Source organism: Panthera leo, chromosome B3, assembly GCF_018350215.1.
Source record: "Panthera leo isolate Ple1 chromosome B3, P.leo_Ple1_pat1.1, whole genome shotgun sequence".
NCBI classification, from domain to species: Eukaryota; Metazoa; Chordata; class Mammalia; order Carnivora; family Felidae; genus Panthera; species Panthera leo.
Genome location: NC_056684.1, coordinates 63,343,818 through 63,363,285, shown reverse-complemented (window position 1 = coordinate 63,363,285; position 19,468 = coordinate 63,343,818). Strand labels below are relative to the sequence as shown.

The following is a 19,468-nucleotide window of genomic DNA, read 5'->3' as shown; positions in this document are numbered from 1 at the left end:
GTACCTATAAAAATGGCAACAATTGAAAAGTCAAGTAAGGGCACCTGGGTGGCTCAGTCAGTTAAGTGTCCGACTCTTAGTTTCAGCTCAAGTCATGATCTTGCAGTTTTGTGGGTTTGAGCCCCCCATTGGGCTTTGGGCTGGCAGCATGGGACCTGGTAGGGATTCCCTCTCCTTCTCTCTCTGCCCCTCCCCCACTTGTCTCTGTCTCTCCCAAAATAAAGAAATAAACTTTTAAAAAGTCAAATAATACAAGTTCTGGTGAAGACACAGAGCAAAAGGAGCACTCATAAAAAGCTGGTAGGAGCATAACTCAGGCAACCATTTTGGAAAAGCAATTTGACTTCACGTAGTAAAATTTAACAAACTTGTGCCCTAAGACACGGCAATCCTACTCATATAAGTAGTTGCCTGATTCTACAGCAACACTGTAGAATCACTTGGCCCCATCCTAAGGGATTATGATTTAACTATTCTGAGGTAGGGCTTGGCTACTGGTATTTTTTTTAAGTTACATAGGTGGTTATACTGTGTGTGATAATCACCTGGAGATCTTACTAAAGCCCAGATCCCTAGGTCCCATCCACAGAGATTCTAACTCAGTAGGTCAGGGATGGAGACACAGCTCTTTGTCGGGATCACAAAACCCTAGAGAACTCTTTGCCAGGAGACGCGCATGAAAATGTTTCTAAGTATTAAAAAAAATCCAAATGGCCATCAAAAAGTGAAAAGATTTGAAAAGGTATAATATCCAAGCAATAAAATATGATATAGAAGGCAAAGTTGCCCAAGTGTTCATGGCAAAGCCCCACTCACTATTTCACTCCACTCCATTCAGGCAACACTAATTATAAGGAAATGGAAGAATATTTTAGTGAATTAATTAAGACATCATGTATTACAATGGCAGACTAGACCTTACATTATTGTGAATTCATGGGAAAGCTTGAGATTTCAGCCACATCAGCATGAGCTTTGATTTCTTAAAGACATGATCCAAACTACTCCAGTTAGCCAGCTAGTGGGGCTGCTGTCATTTGTCTGAGTCACACAACAAATAACCATTGAAACAGTCTGTGCCCATCACTGTTGGAGGTCCTTTGGACAGAGTAGAGAACAGATTGGCTGCATTCTAGAAGGGGATCCAGATAGTAATAAACAAGATATAGAATTATAAGAAATGCTATGAGATGATGAAATAAAAGGATTTGATGGAGGGGATACTTGCTGGCTTCTCTAGATAGGGTGGTCAAGGAAGGTCTTTCACTGGAGGTGTTCAAGTTCAGAGTGTCTTCTAAAGGCCACCTGTTCTAAAGTACCATTTAATAGGAATAACTGAAGTACAGCCACTATGCCTGTGGGAACTGAGTTGGAAGACAAAGGAGAAAGGAGAGACATGAGAATGTAAGTAGATGAAGCATCTTACATTTCACATGCCTCCCTTCAAGGGTTCAATCCATGCTGGAGGTGTATCTTCATGCTAAGTATTGCCACTACATTATTTTTTTACTAAATAAAGAAATAATATAAAGTTACCGGCACGGGACCAAGCGTAGAGCAAAACATTTGATAAATGTTAACTACCTTCTGTGTAGTTGAACTATTTCCTTTCTAATATCTAGTGATATTCTAATATCACTATGATGCTTTAAGTAAACTGTGAGGTTCAAGAACATCCTATATTCTGAGTTCAAGCCCTGAGTCAAGAAATGCGATAAATCATGACTCAAAGGTTGGCATATTCCAGAAACGTAAGGTTAGAAAAGATTATCCTTTAATGCTCTAATATTCTAACTATCATTCAAACCACCATATATTCTCCCTATTGATACCCTAGAGACCTAACCTCCAATTCTCCAATTCTCTGCAAGTCCTTGTGTGAACACAACGCTAAGGCAATTAAAGAATACAGCTATACATGAGTACCTCAATTTCAGATTGGAGGTCAATGTCAATCCAGGTGATGACTAAAAAAGTTACCTAGAGACTCATGGTCTCTACTCAGCAGATAAAGATCATTCCAGTATCTCTTCACCAAACTGAAGGGCTGGGCAGGGACTAAATGAGGGCCTGGCTCTTTGGGAACTTGCCCTTGGGTTGGAGTCGAGACTGTCTCCAGATTTATCTTCCAAAAGGGAGCTCTGTTTCTCTGCGTAAAGGAACATGGTAGGGGGCGGGGGAAAGGAAGAGAGGAGGGGAGAGGCTAAGAATAAAGGAGAGGCAACACTGAGGGATGTTTTCAAGTCCAACTTTATTATTCAGGTTTCTTCAATGCTCCCATGCTCTATTTGTATGCCCCTGCATGGCCTCTGATGACAAAACATGGCCTGGAAAAAAAATACTCTCATGAAATGTCAAACCTTTGTTATTTTCCAAATCTATCTGGAAATTTGAGACTAAGTTCTCATTGTCCTAACAGAATTGATGAATTGATGAATGCATGGCCAGCTGGGTGGGTGTTTAGAAGCTCCCACTCACCAGCCTTGGCAGGTTCATAAAAGATGAAGGGAAAACAAGGAGGGAGGGATATCCTGTTGGTTGCTCCTGTTCTCAATGGAGATCTGAACTTGAATTTGCCTTTTCATCAATGATCCCAATGAGAGTAGTGTTCTAAGCCTAAAGCCTAAGTATATACTTCTGTCAACGGCCAGTGTAACCTGGTGATGCTGCTGTCTGTTGTTCTTTGTCCATGGAGGATTCCCCATAAGGACTCACGATCACACATACCCCAAAAGTATCCAACCTCTCTGAGACTGCAACTCTATCCTATTATTCCCCTGAGATATAGTTATGAGCTTAAGTGTGTCCCTCCAAATGTTATATGTCGGAATCCTAGACCCTGCTTCCTCAGAGTGTGACTGTATTTGGAGATAGGGCCATGAAGGAGGCGAGTAAGTCAAAATAGGTCATTAGGATGAGCCCTACTCCGGTATGACTAGTGTCCACAGAAGAGGAGATTAGGACCCTGACAACACAGCAAGAGGACCACGAGAAGGACACAGGGAGAAGGCAGCCCTCTACCAGTCAAGGAGAGAGACCTCAGAAGAAACTAAACCTGCTAACACCTTGCTCTTGGACGTCTAGCCTCCAGAATTGTGAGAAAACAAATTGCTGTTGTTTAAGCCACTGGTCTGTGGTATCTTGTTATAACAGCCTGAGCACATCAATACATACGTCGTCTATCCTTTCCAGTATCCAACAGTGAAAGCTCCCTAGAAATTCTCTTCTGGCCCCAAGAGGAAAAGCAAAGGAACCAGAAAATCCTGGACAAGTGATAGCTGCTTTAATGGCTCTGACTCTTGATTTTGAAGAAGTGCTGATCCTTTTGTGAGACAAGCGTTTGACTCGGACTCTAAGTGCAACAGTTCACAGATACTTAATTGGGCATCTAGGACACCACCGGAAACAAGTTCCGTATCTTTGGGAAGCCTCATGCATTGTAAAGAACACAGGCTTGGAGTCGACTTGGGTAAGTTACTTAACTTCTAGAATCTTAGTTCTCTCATCTGTAAAATAGCAATAATAATTTCTTGAATAATACTTGTAATTTGTGTGAGGATTAGAAACAGTAACTGTAAAAATTCACCTACTTTTCGACAGAGGAATTGGTACAATAAATAGTAGCTGTTATAATAATAATTATGATTATTTTAAAACAATCTAGCACTGAGCCTGACACCTGCTAAGGTCCAACACAAATTAACCGTCACACTCCTCTTTCCTTCAAGTAAGTTACATGTGAGAGTCCAAGGACTTTAAGATATCTGCAATGCAACCTAAACTTTTAGAGCCTTCTTGCTTTTATGCGGAAATTTGTTTCATCTGCAAACTGACATTTTGGTTCCTTTTTCCTAATCTTTATACATCTGCTATTTTTCCCTGCTTTACCATTTGCGTTGAACCAGTTACCAGGCATTTTTGTCTTGCTCCTGATTTTAAACAGAATGGTATTTTTAACATTTTGCCATTAAGTATCAAGTTTGTTGTAAGGTTTTTTGCAGCTACTCTTAAACAGGTTCAGGAAATTTGCTTTCTTAGCCATTCGTATTTACCATGAATGGTTGTTGGCTTTTATCAAATGTTTTTCCTACATGAAGGTGACCATATTTTTGTTTACTGCAAACTTTAAAATGGTGAATTACAATAATATTTTTTCTGATGTTCAACTCACCTCGCATTTTGGAAAACATCTAACTAGGTAGTAACTTATTATATTTTGTTAATATATTTCTGGATTCAGTTTGTCAACATTTTCATTTAGCATTTCAGATCTATGTTCATGAGTGAAAAACCGCTGTGTAATTTTTCTTTCTCATCTGTCCTTGTCTAGTTTCAACACCAGGTTTTTACTCATGTTATAAGATAAATTGAGAGGTTATTCCTCCTTTTATGTTATCTGAAAGGAATTACTTGTTCCTTGGGTAATCGGCAGAATGCACCCCTAAAATTATTGAAGCTAATGTTTTCTTTGTAGGTTTTAAATAATTTGTTCAATTCCTTTAGTAGTTACCAGATCATTTAGACTTGTTTTTATCTCTTCTCGAGTATGTTTTAATATACTATTTTTAAGAAATTTATATATTTCTCCTAATTTTTCTAATTTGATGGCATATACAGTTCTACACACGATTATCTTTTTAATAAATACAGATCTGTGGTTTTATTTCTTTTCTCATTCCATTTATTCTTTCTTTCTTCTACTCATCACTTCTGTCAAAAGCTTATCAGTTTTATTAAGCCTTTTAAAGATACGACATTTGTCTTCTTGCACTAGCAGGAACACATTTGTTCATTGTGCTGTTCCCAGAAGCTAGAATCATGTCTGGCATTCAGTAAGTATTGGTTGAATTAAAAACACAAAAACAAAAACAAAACAAAAAAAAAACAAAAAAACAATGCATGAAAAAAGCATAAAAAAGAATGTGGATAAGACCAAGTTTTAACAAATATCTGTAGCAGAAAACAGTAACAACCAAATGCATGGGTCTTCTTTTTAAAAAAAGAAAAAGTAAATAATAGCTTAAAAGAATGTCCTTCAACCCTTGCCTGATTCTGAACCCCTAGAGAGAAAGAGAGATCTTTAAAGATCTCAAACTCATAATAACTTCCTTACAAGTCCTAGTGGTTTTAACGAAGGCAGCTTTATCTTAAACAACACAAGATAGGCTCTGGCATTAGAAACTTATGTGAGATCATAAATTTGCCAATTTTTCTTCAATGCTTCAAATACATGTTAGTATTTGATCTTATGACAAAACCAATGAACAAAGAAAAGAAGAGACAAAGAAAAAACCAGACCCTTAAATACAGAGAACAAACAGGTGGTTGCCAGAGGGGAGGTGGGGGAATGGAGTAGGGGTAAAATAGGTGAAGGGGATTCAAAGCAAATGCATCCTGATGAGCACTGAGAAATGTATAGAATTGTTGAATCACTTTATTGTATGCCTGAAACGAGTATAACACTGTATGTTAATTATACTTGATTAACAAGCATCTGATCTTAGGACCTGTAGTACTTACTGATCCATCACTATTTTTCATTTTCTTTTTTAAAAAATTGTTTACTCTTTCTTTATTTTTGAGAGAGAGAGAGAGAGAGACAGAGCGTGAGCAGGGGAGGAGCAGAGAGAGGGAGACACAGAACTCGAAGCAGGCTCCAGGCTCTGAGCGGTCAGCACAGAGCCTGACGCGGGGCTCGAACTCACAGACGGCGAGATCATGACCTGAGCCGAAGCGGACGCCCAATTGACCGAGCTACCCAGGCGCCCCGCTATTTTTCATTTTCTAAACTGATGTTGCCGATACGCTGGAAATAAAGGGGCCTTGTAAATGCAGAGACGCAGAGGAAATGTTGAAAGGACAGTGCGTTTTGCACACGTTGCTTAACGCAGTCCTTCAGACACCAGGTTGTCAAATAGAGAAGTGTATGTCGTGGAGGAACTCTCTAGAGATCAGCAATTCCAAACTCTGCGTCTTTGCTTCTACACCACATTGAGTAAGGAGCCATGAGAAAAGAAATCACAGTTTCCTGAACTTAACCCACCGCTCCCTACACGCTCATTTAGTCTTTACATTTACTAGGAGTTTTCCTGCCCTGAGCTGTCTAAGAATCTGATTGAGAGTGTGACCCCATAGCTGTACACAGGACAACTTTGGAGGTTAGCTTGAGGATGTGCTGGCCCAAGCCACTCTCTGTAAATCCTAACAAAATCCTTATGTCAAATTCTTTTACCATCATTTACAAATTTCTCCCAAAGTAAAATACTGAGAACAAATGTCAGGTAATCAGTCCTTTAGCACTGGCATTAGGACACCAGACTAGAAGTTAAAGGGTCCATTCTAAAGACAATGCCAGACAACCTGGCAGAGTGACCACGATGCAGCCATGCGTGAGCACTTAGATTGAGGAAAATAGGCCAGAAGTAGCCCCATCTCTGCTAATGGTCTGAGCCTGGCCGAGGAGGTGGCTGAAATCCCTGAAGAAAAGGCCCAGCTCTCATGTAACTCAGGTCCGATGTATAATGCAGGGTAGATATGCATAGGTTGTGGGTGGTAGCTGAACATACTTAGAAGAAAGTATAATGTCCTGAAAAGCTTTAAAGATCAAGCGCATTTTAATTTTTATTTATTTTCTAAGTTTAGTTATTTATTTTGAGAGAGCACCAGTGAGGATGGGCAGACAGAGGGAGAGATCATCTCAAGCAGACCCCGTGCTGTCAGCGCAGAGCCCAACGTGGGGCTCAATCTCACGAACCATGAGATCATGACCTGAGTGGAAACCAAGAGTTGGACACTTAACCAATTGAGCCACCCAGGCACCTTAGGGAATTTTTAAGTATACTAAAAGGAATCATTTACAAAAAATTATAAGTGCAAAAAAAAATAATAAAAAATTGTAAGTGCTAGAGATAAGCGTTCTGTGCTTGGAATGATAGATACATGACACAGTTTTGCATGTTAACATTACAACTCTATGCCAGCACCTGCAACACAATAGCTGCTCCATTAATGGCTTTAGGTAAGTGGTATAAAGAGCAGTGGTCTGGAGTCTGAAACCCTGGATTCTAATCGTGACTCTATCATTAACCGGCTATGTTACCTTGTGGTCTGGCCTGTGTTACCTTCTTTGGGTCTCAGAGTTTTCCTCTGTGAAACAGAAGATAAACTGAATGGTCATAAGATCACTTCCCGTTTGAAATGTCTACGTCTCAATTATCGATGCTACGTGAAGACCAGGTCCCTGCTCCCCAGTGAGAATGTCCTCCCAAGGAATCACAGGGCAGGATCACAAAGGCAAGGAAGGGAATGGGGTTTTCAGCCAACGGAGGCTAGGCTAGTCTAACATGGCTGGAGCACTGTGCTGTCACAAGATGAGACGGGAGGGGAGAATGTGGCTAAGTCCGAAAATACCCAGAGTGTGAGGGGCAAAGACTTGCAGCTGAAGATGGGCCAGAAGGAGTCAAGCTCATCGTTTGGAAAAATCAAGCCTCTAATATTGTGAATGGTGACATCATCCTGTTTTTACAGGACAGTGGATTTCCACCCTTGCTTCACACACTTAGTTAAATGTATATATATACATATTATCCATTTGTTTGTTTATTTATGTGAAAGTGTATGTATTTATTTTGAGACAGAGAGAGAGACAGAAGCAGCTGAGGGGCAGAAAGAGAGGGCAGAGAGAATCCCCAGCATGATCCATGCTGTCAGCACAGAGCCCTAGGCAAGGGCTCCGTCTCACAAATCGCGAGATCATGACCTGAGCTGAGATCAGAAGTCATATGCTTAACCAACTAAGCCACCCAGACACTGCTCGTTCATTAATTTAAAGAGAAGTGCTAGGGGCACCTGGGTGGCTCAGTCCTTTAAGCATCTGGCATCGGCTCAGGTCATGATCTCATGGTTCGTGGATTCAAACCCTGCATCAGGCTCTGTGCTGACAGCTCAGAGCCTGGAGCCTGCTTCCGATTCTGTGTCTGCCTCTCTCTCTGCCCCTCCCCCACTCGTGCTCTGTCTCTCTCTGTCTCTCAAAAATAAATAAGCATTAAAAAAATAATAAACAAATAAATAGAAGTGCCTGGATCCCGCCACTAGACATCTTGATTCAGTGGAACTGGGGGGAGGACTGACATCAGAATTGATTTTAGCCCCTGTGGTGATGCCATTATCTGAGGAAAATCATTTGTTTGGTGCTTTACAGTTCACATACCTTTCAGGGATAAACTTCCATCCTCACAGCCAATGTATAAAGTGGGCAGAATAGGTATCATTATCACCATTCCAAATGGGAGAAAATGGAGTCTCAAAGAAATTACATTTATCCAATTGACAAGCAGCAGAAATGAAAGTCTCAGCCAATTTCCTGAGTCCAGGGCCAGTGCTTTTTCATGTTTTTTCACTGTTGCTCACCTGCCTAAAATGAAAACAGGGGTTAGAATTTATTCCCCAATCCAAGAAAATATTAGAACCAAGGAGCATGCTATGAGGTTAGCAAAGGCAAGTTAAGACCTGATGAAAAAGCACTTCTTTGAACGGAGTTAATACATTCATGGACCTATGAGCTTGAAAATGTGGTAGATGGGCATCACAGGTTCTGATGAGATTTCAATAAACGCATAGATAAAAGATCCACTCTCTTAACTATTTGAGAGCAGCACAGCATCTTCCCATGAATTTGTCCGAGACCAGGGCCAGACTGGCTACATTACGTTACTGACAGTCTACAAATTATAGTCAGATATACTCAGAGCTGATAGTCTTATCTGCTTCATGCTTCTACTGCAAAGTCGATTAACCTGGCCCTCAGAAGGAAGGTACAGCACAGATAAGTGACAATCTTACAAATCAGCTACAAAATATGAGGATGTGGTTGATACCACTACCGCAAAACAGGGGCCCCTGGGTTTCATTAGGCAAGCTAGTTATTACAGTTATTACATGGCTAACATAGAGAAGGAAACTCACATGTATCAGATGCCTGCAGTGTGGGAAACCTCTATGGGGCCCTTTGCATGTGCTGTGACGTCTATCCTCAAGAGAATCCCAAGAGGCTAACATTGTATTATCCCCTTTTCACAGGTGAGGGGAGTCAGGCTCAGAGAGGCTAAACACTGTGCTTAAGCTTACAGAGCTTCATACGGCGCAATCAAAATGTGCCTATCTTCAGAGCTTGCGGTCTTTCCGCTCTGTTTCTCCCACCTACCAAGGGCTAGGAAACCTGATGAAACCTAACAAGCAACTAGCAAGAAGACTTGTCCACTATTAGCTGGCTCTGTCTTTAGGAGGCTGCATCTCAGGGGCTGGAGAGCTGCCTAGCTTCCATCATTAGCAGCAGCACCCCTAACACTGGCAGGAAGACAGGGCACCCAACCTGCAGAGTCCGGGCGCATCCGATCCCGAAACTGACATTTAGGATGTTCATCAGGAGGTAGGAGCGTTTCCTTCACGTGGGGAATCCTGCCTCACTTAGTCACCCTGCTGTTGCGCAATAGATAGGGCATGTCCAATAGCATGGCACGCTAACTGTCAAAATAACACGAGTAAGAATGTTGGCAGCCAGATAGCTGCTAAATAATCAAAACTTCGCTGCCTATTACAAAAGCCAGAGCTCACAGAACTTGCTGCTTTAAGTTTTGCAGGGTGCTAAGGGGCGCCTTGGTGGCTCGGTTGAGCGTCCAACTTCGGTTCAGGTCACGATCTCTCAGTCTGTGATTTCAAGCCCCACGTCAGTCTCTGTGCTGACAGCTCAGAGCCTGGAGCCTGCTTTGAGTTCTGTGTCTCCCTCTCTGTCTCTGCCCCTCCCCGCCCTTGCTTACACTCTGCTTTCTCTCTCTCAAAAATAAATAAACATTAAAAATTTTTTTTTCTTTAAAAAAAACTAAATAAATGTCAAAAAAATTAAAAATAAATAAAAAATTTTGCAGGGTGCTAAGCTCTAAGGAAACATGTATCATTTTACATATCCCTAAACACAACCCCAAATGAGAGATGTGTCATTGGTCCAAGGGACTGGGTGCCAAACCTTTAATGCTCTCACCTTAACACTGAGAAGCCACCCATGAAACGCATACTCTCAATAGCACCAATTAATCCTGATCAAGCACCCCAAACACAGTAGACACATATGCAGAAACCACATCCCTAGTTTCCACTGTTGAAATGGCCTTGTTCCCACTTTCTCTGGATTCTTCACCACCTTTCAACACACTTCCCACCAGCAGCCGGTCCTTCTTCTTGAAACATACATCTCGTGTTGTGCCCCCCACTCAAAACCTTCTCATTGTTCTTAGAATAAAGTTAAAGTCAAGACCATAGTCAGCAACCCTCCTTCAGCCTGGTCAAACCCACTAAGCTCTACTTTGTCCTTCTATTATTTCCCTGACCACACCTGCCTGCCTTGGGATTTTATCACATGCCATGTCCTCACCTGAATCACAACCTTCCTCCCACCTCCAGCCCACCACTTTAACTGGGCTAATTTCTTTTTACCCATCATAGTTCTACGTAAATGTCACTTTTTTGGAATATCCAAATTAGGTGTCCCTGTTGTATTTTCTCACAGCAGCCTATTGTTCACCTGCAAAATAATTATAATTGGAATGTAACGACTAAATATTGGGGTCTTTGGTAAAGTGTGTTGTTCCTACCGATGTAAAATCCATAAGAGCTGGAGAAAACAATCATCTTGTTCATTTCTCTTTTCCTGAGTGCCTTCTACATTAATTGTTCATTCAGTGTCTGTTGAACAAATGAATGAATGTGGTTACCCACTCTCTGACTTTGTTTTCTACTAGTCTAAGGATAATCTAAAACAAGTTTCCTTCCAAACTGAGAGCCTGTCCCTGCATGTCAAATTATCGCTCCTGAGTCATAGCATGACCCACTGCACCCGAGCAGATGCTCCCTACCACTGCCATCTTGGGGTCATAGCGTCTGCTCTGTGAGAGAATTCTCGTGACACTAACCACAGGCTGAGATATAAGCACAGAGCTCATGTCCTCAGCACAGGACACCACATCATAAGAGGCGAATTCCTTGCCTTACACAAAATTAGCCATTCAATAAATATTTGTTGCATTGGAATCTGAGAGCTGAATAAGACCTATGAAAGAGCCTCACATTTTATCTCAGTTTAGTTCATAATGGAAATATGAGCTATTTAAGAAAACAAGAAAGCAAGAAAGCAGTATTTCAAACTAAAATGTGATTTTTGTAATAGGTTGTTTTAAATGTTCATGTTACAAAATTAATGAATGCAAAATTATAAATATGGATTACTCTTTTCTTGTTCCATGTGAAATATTATATATTGGGTTGGCTAAAAACTTTTAAGCCATATTTTTGTTGGGGAGATGGATATTTTTTCTTAAATTTGATAATGCCACACAATTGTGCATGGCAGTTCTCAACCGAGAAATCAACAGCCATCCAAGTTAATTTTTGAGTGAAGAGAAAAATAAAGGTGTTTTTATACATGAAAAAAAAAAGGTTTAGTTTAGGATTTCAAATATTGAAACCTGTTGTTCACACGAGTATATGTATCTTTGCCAAAGCATGTTTCATTTGTTGGTTGAGAGAGTATCTTGATCTTAGTTAGATCTACCTCTAACCTTCCAAATCAAAAACAAAACAAAACAGAGCTCTGAGAGCTTTAATCTCTTTTTATGGAGCAAAGAATCCTATTTCTATCCCAGGAATCTAAAGAACAAGAGTAGGATATAAGGTGTGGGCAGTGTTACAAACAGGCTCCTAGCCCACAGATCTGGCGGTAAGCATGCAAAGTCTACAGATATATCATTGCAGTGCAACCAGAAACAGCACTGAAATGTGGAAATGGCAATTAAGAGCAAAGTGACCACTTTCTTCTTAGTGCATATAATAAAAGTATTTGCCAATCCTGCAGGTAATTGCCAGGTGCTGAAACAATGACATAAGATGACCAGGAAAATGCAAATAAATGAAGGGCAGTGCCTACAGGAGTTTAGGCAGTAACCAAGCTGGGTAGATGAGAAACACCAACACATGAATCTTTATGATGTTCTAGTACCCAGAGATCTAAAGTGTTGATGAAGTGTGAAAAAATAAGATCAGTGGTTGCAACAATTCCAGGGCCAGAATTCATGCAGGAAACCATTGAATATATTGAGGGGGAAAAATATATTAAGGTGCAACAGAAAAAGGTACACATACCCACGTGCCCTTGTACACACATACAAACCCATGGAACACAAATAGGCCAGCAAGTCAGTGATGCACGACACCTGCGTACAAACCCTCCCTGTTCGGCCTCCTCATCACAGGGAACTCGGCCTCCCTTGTCCTCCCCAGGCAGCAGCCATGCCTGAGTGTCTGCCTCTCCAGGAGGGTGGCCAGGAGCCCCCTCTATTGGTATTCATGGATGTATCATCCTTGTTAAGAACCTGCTGACCTCATGCCTGACAGTGTCAGCTGCCAGACCCATCATAATGACATAAATGATCAACACCTCAGGGTTAGAGACCAGAAAGATATTGATCAAAACTCCTCCTCCTCCTCCTCCTCCTCCTTCTCTCCCTCCATCTCTCTCTCTCTCTCTCTCTCTCTCTCTCTCTCTCTTTCTCTCTCTCTCTCTCTGCCTTCTTCCTTCCCTGTTGGATACACACATTTGAACACCAGAAGAGTTTCTTTGCCTTTCCTGGAACTATGTAGCCCACTACAGTTTCAGGATCTACCGAGGCAAATTCTTAACAAATTCCTTAACTTTCAGCTTGTCTTCCATATAAAATATGAGTCCCTCTCAGGATCAAACAAATTACGTTAAGCTTTGTCTGCACCACAGTTTCCTTCTACAAGACCATGCATCACACCCACTCTAAGCTCATGTCAGTCCAGGTCTCTTTGCTAGGCCTTGGACGGCCCTGAGTTTACTTTGGTGGTCATGTCAGAGCTCTTGTGCAGATGAAGAAAAAAATGACCATCAAGGGTGGAGACGGGCATCAACACCCCTAAGAAATCAGAGAACAGGAGAAGCTGAGGTCTTATTCTTACGTGAAGCTGGTTTTATCATTCTCAGTATAAACAACTGGTTGCTGCCCAAATTACTAATGGGATTATCTGCCATTCTGCCATTTTGATTCAACACTTTTAAGTTTTAGAGGGTTTTTTCCAATCTTAAAGATGGACTTAAAAAATGCAGTTTGTCTTAGGACAGACCACAGCTTCATTAGATTATAATTCAATATTTAAGACCCAAAAAGTTCTGAAACTGAGATAAGTAGGTCAAGAAACAAATTGTGCTTCCCATTTTTTCCCAGTTGTGGTCAAACTTAGGCCACCATTCATTGTGAGGACTTGGCTGAATTGCTTAACTACACCAAGCTCAATCTGGCCTTCTTTCAAAACTGGAGATTTCAATCTCTTTCCAATGTCACAGGATGATAAAATCTGTTCACTGTATGCATACAGAGCACTAAAGGTAATTTCAGAAAACATAAAACGTGATATTTATCTTAGTCTTTGAAAATCATGTAGCACAACGAACATGGTAGGAGCATAGTGACCATCTTAGTGCCATAAAAAAATAAAGTGAAAGGCAATGATTACATTTAGAGCAGAAGAGATGAACGTGATGAAGAAAATGTTGGAGAAGGTGTTCTTCATGTGGCATTTTAATTAAATATTTGAATTTCATGAGTTAATCAATGAATATCCTTATAAGCATAAGATAGATTAAACAATGCAGCATAGTTCATACACTTAGAGCCAGGCAGTCTTGAGGTCAAATTTCAGCACAAATCTGCATGTGACCTTGGGCAGGTCTTTATTCTGCAACTCAGTTTCTTCACCAGTCGAATGGCAACTAAATTAGCTTTTGGCAGGTCATAGGTGCCCCACAAATAGTAGTAACACCCCCAAGGATAAAAAGTGTTGATCTTCTGAGAGTGGCTGGGAGGTAGCCATGGCAGGATAGAGGGGGAAGCAAAAGGTCTCAAATGTAGTCACTTGGCAGATCCCTTCCTCATCACCCTTTATTCAGTTGCTCACCAAGCATTTATTAAAACCTACTGTGTGATAGGAACCATGCTAAAATACAAGTGCTTGTTTTTAATTAAGGGAGCACCATGTATACACAGATAATAGCAGTGCAATGAGTTAAGTGCCAGAAAGAGGGAGTCGGGGCTGCCCCTCAGAAGAAGTGGCATGAGAGCTGAGCTGTGACTACTGGACAGGAGTTGGTCAGGGCATCACAGACATGAATTACATTCCAAAGGATAGGGAATGGCCAGTGCTAAGGAGTGGCTGCAGAAAGAACATGGAGACTGGCATGGACTTACATTTGTAAGTTCTGGACTGAGTGCATTGTCTTGTGCACAATAGGTGCTTGGTAATGCATGTGATCACGAAGAGGAAGGAAAGGAAAGCTGTTCCAGATGTGGGAGTAAGGTGAAAGAGGCAAGAAGGACTAAAAAGACCAAGATGAATATAATGAGGAGCAGAAGAATGAGCTGAGAGAATAAGATCGACTGTGCTCACCCACAGATGGTGGTGGTGTGGAGGGAACACTAGTCGTGGAACCCAGACACTTGCCCCAGGATCCTCATTTAACCATTGGCCATTAACATGGTCTTCAGTAAGTCATCTCCACATCTCTCAATTCCAGCTTCCTCAGCAATAAAGTCAGGGATCTGAACCCAATGAGCTCTGAGATCTCTTCCAGTTCTGTTCCATTTAAAAACACCTGTTAACTTTCTACTCAGTGTTGGGCACTATACAATCCACTGGGGAGCCAAAGAGTAATTCGACATTATGCTGGTTTTTCTCCATTTGTTACTCCCTCATTGCCACATCCATCCTGTCCTTTTCCTGCTGTACCCTGTACTGCATGAGTACAACTCCCACTGTACCTCCAGGCACCTTACCTCTGGTTGTCTATTACTCTCACACAATGGGAGCCCTTGTGGGAGGTTGGAAATGGCAAGAAAAAGGGTGGCGTATTTCTCCTCCTGCTCCCTCCTTACTTCATCTCTGAGGGGTGACTGTGATCACTTTTCTTCACTAGTATAGCTCCTGCCTGGCAGCCCATCTTCCATGGCTCCAGCCTTCTCTGAGAGTCAGAAAAGCTATTTCTCCCCTTGCCTCTCTAGGCCCAGATAAGCCAATGGCTTCTCAGGTTTGCTAGTGCCGGAGCACCTCAAATTTCTTTAAACCTGCTTTCAATTGTTCTGCATAGTCCAAAGACAAGTAAAATCTGTCATACTGGAATAAACAGCAGCACCAAGCATTTGAACAATTTGACTTTTGCTGTTTTACATCAGTTGACAATTTTTAGGGGATCAGCTGAGTGTGCAAATTCAGAAACTTGAGATACATGCAAGCTCTGTACAAAAAGGCAAATTCTTTGTCTGGAGTGACCAGTTCACCGGGAAACAAAGATTAACCAAACTAACAACTTGTATACCAAATTCAGTGCAATTCTTCCTTAACCCTTTGATACTTAACATCATGATTCCCCAGGCTGGGGCAGTTCCCATCTTTCTCCACTGCCACTTATGTTGTCAGAGAGAAGACAGTAGCTTCCCTTGTGGTCTTCAAGGGACAGATGTTCCACCGCTCTGCTGTTGATATCACCAAGTTATGAGCAGAGTAGGAAGATGGACATTGCATCACAGAGCCAGCTGTAGCAAGCTAGCATGCAAGGAGAGATGGCAGTGTGGAAATGAGGCCTGTGTTCTGCGTCATATTAGAGAGATCAGCTCCAAGACCTTGAGGCCCTGTGACCTTTTCTCACTAGGACAGAATACAGAACCTTCTCAGAAAGCCATGCACTTAAGTGAAATCATAGGTCAAGAAAGAATCAAGACATTGTCTAAGAGAAATGCATTTTATCAAAACCCCCTGATTTTAGATCTTGGGCAGGTTACTTAAACACTCTGAGCCTCAGTTTCTGCATCCATAAACCCGTTAGTAATACTTCATGTGCTCATTGAGAGGATTAAAGGAAATCATGGAAGCAAAGAAGTCTAGGGTGAGGGTGTGCCATGGAATTGGCCTGCAATATGGCAGCTGTTGTATTGCTGTTATTACTCCAATGTACTGGCCTCAGGCAATCTCTTAGAGGGCTAGTTGAGGCTACACCCAAGACATTTGGGATGGTCCAACATGATCCTCATCATTTTCAATCCAGAGAAAATTTGGGTAGCCTCGCACTTCAGAGGGTTTCAAGGAGTATTTTGAGGGGGCTACAGAGTTGCAACTGCCCCCAAAACACCTCCTACCCAGCGGGGCAAGTCCATGGGCTCCCCTCTCATCTAGCTTGAAATTTTCATCATTAGAGTCACTCTGTGGGGCTAGGACAAATGGGAACAGTAAGCAGGTACCTTTCACTTTTTCTATTAGCTAGCTATCTCTTTTTCTCTCTCTGTCTCTCTGTGTCTCTCTACTTGACTCTCTCTCTCTCTCTCTCTCACACACACACACACACACACACACACACGTGCGCATGCACACACACACACACACAAACACACACACCATCCACCTACCTGTTTACTTGTTTGTACCAGAAACAACCAAATAGTACTGACTGGACCACAAATTTCACTTTTTCCAGCTGTTTTTGTGCCTTTGATGCTATTGCCAACCCTTGCACACTCACCTGTTCTCAGTACCTTACTCAGCACCCACCTCACGGTTAGTAGACTACCACAGTTCTTATATCTTTGCCACTGAATCCACACTCTCTCCTTCCACTAAGAATTCAGGAAGCTCCCACTCACTACCTTTAGTGTTTCTTCCCTTAAATAGCAGAATGTAGGAGCCTAAGGGAAGCAGAATCACCCAATAGGAAGAAAAAAGAAGAAAGGACTCATGAAGGAAAGATCTAGAGCTTCACGGTGAAATTAAACTGATATACTGGTTTGAATGGTTATTTTAATAAGCTTAATGAATTTGCCACTCCAAAAACAATCCGTAGTGTTAATCTTTATCGCCTGAAACACAAAGTAAAAAAACATATATTGTGGGAACTTGAAGGGTGAAAGGAGACCCTTGTGGGGAAAGTGTCTTTCATCAATGACACATGCCCTCTCTCGATCATGGGGATTCCCTATTTAACCTCTACATAAAATTGACCTTACCACATGAAGAGTGTTAATAGATATCTAAACCCATTATTCTATAGCTCATGCTAAAAATTATAAATGTATAATTATAAAGTTATAAAATGTGAGCCTGATGGGAATTTAAAAGTTTAATATTATAGTCCTAATTTCTTGAGTCTAACACCTGTGACTAATTTGTCTTCAACAGCAGCACTGGCCTGGTACATAACAGATATGCAAGAGCAGTTCCTTAGCTGAATGATCCAGCAGAGGAAAAGCCAAAGCACACCTCGGTGTCTTGGGACCCTCAGTCTCCTCCCTTGAGCTAGGTGTTACACGGAAATCCAGTGACCTCAACATAAACAATTGTGCATAATCAATTGCAAGCTGTAGCCTGTTCTGGATAGGAAATTAGACCCATTCCAAAGTCAATGGGGGAAAACAAGACACTCCAAGCAAGATGACCATGGGACTGCATGGAGCCTTCTCTAATTAGGTGAGTGTTAACTATTTAGAGATATTGGGCAAACAGTTGGAAATATGAGCTCCCTGAGAACTCAGAAAAGATACCAGTAGATTATGTACCTACTTTGGGGCACCATATGCAAAGTGATATAAGCATAAAGCCTGGAGATAGATAAAATGACACAGGCAGGCCTTGGGCATAGAGGAAGAAGAGCTTAAAAAGACAAAGCAGTGGTAGGAGGAAGAGACCAGAGTAGGGCACTTCAGTGGAAAGAGTTTCAAAAAGGGGTAAAGGAGCAGTTACATAAAACACAGCTGAAAAGTCAAGGACAATGAATACTCACAAGGAATGGCAGGATTTATAATATGGAGAATCTCAGGAAGTATCCAGAACTGAATTTGAAATCAAAAGACTTGGGCTCAAGACGTACATAAAGTAATTTCTCTCTACATCATGCTTTCTGCTTACTTCTTATTCCTGCTTCCCTCATCCTGTTAGTAAACATGCCATTTGTTGTGTCCTCTTTGGCTCTTCTCTCCGGCATGACCTTTCAGTTCCTGCCCCTTCTTTATTTTTTAACTTTATTTTACTCCTTTGAGAGAGACAGAGACAGCGTACGCCATGGAGGGACAGAGAAAGAGAGGGAGAGAGAAAGAATCCCAAGCACGCTCCACAATACCAGTGCAGAGCCCGACAGGGAACTCAGACTCATGAACCATGAGATCATGACCTGAGTCGAAACCAAAAGTCAGATGCTTAACCGACTGAGCCACCCAGGTGACCCCGTTAGCATGTATTTAAAAGGGATTACAGGCATAAGAAAAAAGATTGACCTCTCAAGTGTAAGTAGCATCTGACTTTTGCAGTGAAGATTCCACAAAACTCAGAGAGCATGATTTTGTAATAGTCTTCATTAGCATGGTTTGGTTTTGTTTTGTTTTTTTTTTTTTTTTCTAGCAATTCTTTAGCAAGTACTGAAGAAGAGAACATACAGGTTAGAATGGCATGTTTATGAACTAGTGTGCTGCCCTCCCCAGAAACTCAAGCATTCTAGAGAAGATATTATCCACTGGACTAAGTTTAAACCACTTAGACTGTAATTCAAAACCCTACATGATCTGATACCAGCCTATTTCCCCAGCATTCTCTCTCTCTCTAAGCATTCAGTCAATAATCCAACAAACATTTATCAAGCACTTACTCTATTTCGGGCATTGTGTCAATTGTTACATCAAGCAGCCACCAGCCAGTCCTTTTCCATTTAAACATTACCACTCCCACTCCTTTGCTGACCGGGCTCCCCTCATCGAGAGTGCCTTTGCCCTTCTCTGCACATACTGAAATCCTTCCATCAGAGGCAGCGTGCTCGGCAGACAGGAGCAGGGGCTTTGCAGTCTGCATGTGATTTAAACCCAGCTCCACCACTAGCTGTAGCTGTGCGACTTTGGGCAAGTCTCTTAGGCTCTTTATGCCCATTTCCTCCTCCTTCTGTGTTATCGTGTTAATATGATGAGCAAACATGTAAAAAACGCCCAGAATAAGATGTAAAGGTATTTAGAACCATACTGGAAATCTGGTAAGTATCCAATAAATGTTAAAAAGTGGTAGTGGTGGTAATCATAGTATTATTGGTCATTAGCCCAGAGGAAGATGTGCCTCCTTCATAATACTTTCCACGATAATCCCAGCTCACGATCCAGACTCACACAGTTCTTATGATATATATAGTCTGGCATATGTCTTATATTTTTAAATAGATTAAATTCCCTTTGGATGCAGACTGTTCTACATTTTTTTTAATGTTTATTTATTTTTGAGAGAGAGAGAAAGAGCAGGAAAGGAGCAGAGAGGGGGGCGGAGAGAGGATCCCAAGCAGGCTCCATCCTGACAACAGAGAGCCCGATGTGGGGCTCAAACTCACAAA

At 41.6% G+C, this 19,468-nt stretch overlaps 1 long non-coding RNA gene across 1 annotated transcript; it reads right to left on the bottom strand.

The window, feature by feature from the left end:
- Positions 1 to 2,244: 2,244 nt before the first annotated feature.
- On the bottom strand, positions 2,245 to 18,911 carry LOC122222207. The gene is made up of 3 exons (XR_006203652.1): positions 18,746 to 18,911; positions 8,210 to 8,413; positions 2,245 to 2,327 (listed from the first exon to the last, which is right to left on the bottom strand). It is a non-coding gene; the product is annotated as an uncharacterized LOC122222207 (long non-coding RNA).
- Positions 18,912 to 19,468: the final 557 nt, after the last annotated feature.